Source organism: Anneissia japonica, unplaced genomic scaffold, assembly GCF_011630105.1.
Source record: "Anneissia japonica isolate Jap-2015-1 unplaced genomic scaffold, ASM1163010v1 scaffold6537_len306802_cov134, whole genome shotgun sequence".
Lineage (NCBI taxonomy): Eukaryota > Metazoa > Echinodermata > Crinoidea > Comatulida > Comatulidae > Anneissia > Anneissia japonica.
The window spans coordinates 298,155-302,164 of NW_022717339.1; positions in this window are offsets into that span (position 1 = coordinate 298,155).

Here is a 4,010-nt window from a genome sequence, read left to right on the forward strand (position 1 = left end):
ATATACATACATACATACACCCCTATGTATGTATGTATGTATGTGTATTTATATATATATATATATATATATATATATGACTATTAGAAACACAGAAATACAATAGACTGAGATAAACTGAGCATGCGCAGAAAGGCAGAGCGGTGCTTCAAAGGTATTAATTAGTTGGCTCTGATTAAGTTTGGATAAACAAATACAGGGATAAATATATCATGGGAATGATTTTTCATGCTAGTTGCAAGTTATGTAATATTTTTCTCATATGCACAGGTTACATCATAAACGATGGCGAGTGAGGGTAGAAAAATACAGATAATATAAAGTGAGAGTTTCATTCATATATATAGTTATGTAAATATGGCAATTATCCTAAGAATTAAAATGGCGTGTAATTGAGATGGTAGGGTAATTATGGTAGGATTAAATTGTATTGTAAAATTCAATTGTGATTGACTCACTTGGTATATCAATAAGAAAATTAAATATATTCATAAGAACCTATTTTTTTGTTTAAATTTTTTTTTTTTTTTTTTTTTTGTGAAAAATACTTGCAAATACACCCCAGACCTTCAAAAACACACTGCGAACCCCATCCAAACCCTTTAATTATGTTCATATCAACTCATTTTTTGTGGGGTTACCAATACCCGGATTGAATTTCTGGAAAATTATGATTCCGCTTCCGTGATTTTGGCCACAAATAAATTATTTTAGTATTAATAAATGCATGATTTATGTTGATTTATTGATTATGTTGTTGCTATTTCTTAACATTTAAATGGGAAAAAATAAAAGGCTTTTTTTTTATCTTTTAATATTTTATCTTTGAATATGTAATTCATGCAAAAATTAAAATATAAATGGCAATTTATTTGATGTTAGATCTGTCACTACAGCTGTACAAAGTGTAAAAAAAGTTTTTAAAAAAGTCAAAACAGCTAACAACAACAATGAAGTCCAGTGCATTACAGTAGGAGCCATCCATTGTCTTTATAACCGTCACAAGAACACAAAACATACTCTCACACAAGATCTTCTTTCCCCTCCCTAGAGTAATGATTTTGTCACCCGGAAACCATCGTCCGCAACAGAGAAAACCCTTCCTCTCATCCCACTTCATAATATTTTGAACTCTTGTGAACTGAAGTACAATAGACCGTCCCTAAACAACTAGCATATTAAGAACTTAATAAATCCTTCCATGCTCTCTTAACATAAGATTTGCAAAATTTATCAAAAATATCATGAACATCATAAATATAGTCACAATGCACCTCTTCCACGAAGAACAATACTCAATTTAGTACAAAGATCACTGGTGATAAAATACTCCCATACATTTAGGCAATCAGTATTAACTAGCTTATTTTCTAAAACATGATATTCTTCAACTCTAGTGGTGTTTAGTTGATTACATGTGAATAAAAAATGTTTTATATCTTCAACACCATTATTACACAATTGGCAAGTGCCATCACTATTGGGTACCCATTTACAGCTCCTATGTCCTAATGGAAGAGTATTTGACCTCATTTTGAATTTTAGGCTTGCACCCATAAAATCTGCCTGGTAAAGTAAATATTTTTCCATATTCAGACTGCTCTTAATTAAAGAATATTCAGAAAGTGACAATTTTCTTAATATTTCTCTATTCCAAAAAGAAACATATGAATTAAGAATTAACTCTTTGAAATCGTTAACCCAACACACATCGGATGCAACTCCAAGGCATAAATTTTCTCAGATTGAACCAATTTCCAACCTTATATCAGTACAAGTCTTAATGAAACTAGAGAGCAGTTTATAGCGTAGCTCAGCAATACTATTTAGACTAAGGGATTTATTAAGCATAAAGTTTGGCCATCTATGCTAATCTAAATTCATTACATGATTAATGTATTTAGCTCTAAGTATGTCTTGAATTATTATAGAGCTTCTTTTCGTGTGTGTTCTGGATGCTTTAAGGATATATCGCGCCACTTGAAGTTGGAGAGACTCAATTTTGTCAATGTCTTTTGGCTTTTGCTAATCAACACCAACAAGCATAGTTAATACTTGGAAGAGCAATGGTTTTCCAAAGTATGTCGCCATAATAAACTTTATTAAAATTATCAAAATGATCTATAACTGATTTAATGTAGGCGATGATTCTATTTCCTTTAATGATAGTCTGGTCAATATGAAAACGGTCTGAAATGCTTCTTGAGATATGGGTACCAAGGTATTTATATGATTCAACCTCTGAAATGTAGTTTTCACCCAACTTCAACTGCTTATTACTGTCAGTGCGCTGCCCAACAATAAGAATTTTTGATTTTTCATGGTTAAAATTTAGCTTCCATGTCTTCGCAAATGTAGGAGCTAAATTAAGCATCTTATTCAGTTCATTTTCATCATTTGCCAATAACACAACATCATCTGCCCAGAAAAGGCTTCCCATGCATACATTGTGTATACGAACACCTAAGTCATGTTTTTTAAGCAAAATGGTGAATTCATTCATGAGAATACAAAACAAAATTGGAGATAAAACACAACCCTGCTTGACTCCGTCATTAATATCAATATCAATAGTCAGTCTCAATGTCCCCAAATCTAAGTTTTCCTCGTACATCACAGTAAAGACTGTCAATAATCTTCCATAAGCGACCCCTAATTCCAATATCCCATGCAGCCATTAACATTCCCTCCCTCCAAACCGTATCAAAGGCCTTCTTAGGATCCAAGAAGGCTAAGAAGGTTTTCTTTCCCTCAATTAGACGACACGAAGTTATGCTTTTGAGGGTGAATATGTGGTCCTCACATCTACGTGATGGCCTAAACCCACATTGGACCTCTGATAAAACATTTTTATCTTCGAGAAAGTTGGAAATACTAAGTAAGAGAAATCCCTCTGTAATTATTCAGATCCCTGTGGTCACCCTTTTTAAATATTGGAACAATAATACCTTTGTTCCAATCATTAGGGATTATTTTTTCAAGAGCAAGTAACATCGACTTTATCGCTTATCTTTATTTCAATTAAACAGTCAGCTAGTGCCTATTAAATTGCACTATGCCACCCGCGGAGCTTATCACAGCACTATCTCTTTGTATACACAGCTCATCACCGCTTAAGTGTAAACCACTATAGACGCTCTGGCGTTAGTGGAGTACTTAATACACAAACAATTAAACATTTGCATTAAAAAACACATGCGCAGTTCATCATCCACGGTTTGTTTGTGTGCGTGTTTGGTATATTCAGACAGAGTTTTTTTCGGCGAGAAAATACATACTTTAAACGTAAAAATCGCTCATGTGTAAGCCTAGGACTACGCTTAGTAGTCTCATTTGCAGTTACGTCTAGGTCTTCACTTTACTTACGATTGTCATGTTCGGCCCTTAAAAACGAAAAAAATAAAAAAATAAATAAAAAAAACACAGTTGACTTTTACTTTCTTTGCCCACGTATTCTTTGTTTTTATTAATTATAAATAACGAAAATATTATTGTTGTAGGCCTAGTCTAGCTTTGCTGAGTCCTGCCCATGGTCCTACCTATCATTTTCATTTAAAAATCATTTTCCCCAGGCTAGGGGCCGACCGATTATTATAATTATATTCATGTATAATACTGTACTGTAGCCTTTTGTCCATATCGACAGGCCCACATTTTTATTTATTGATTTTGCAACAATTTTTCATTTTGGAAATAATGCTTTTTACTTTATTTTGTAGAATCAAGAACAACCACTCCATCTGAGGTTTTCCTGATGATGATGGCAAGAAACACTATTGACGAATTGCATCTTCGAAGAAAGAAGAAAGCAAGATCATGTGTGGCATGCCAATTTTTTTCCAAACCAAACATTCATGACTTCACTCAAATTTCATCTGTGCATGATGCAGGATACATTTTAATGAACAAACAAATATTACACTTACGGTACCATCTCACCTGTGTATTTATTACCAAATTAAATTTCTACTATTTACACAAAGCCCATCCAACAATTTATGACAGTTCCT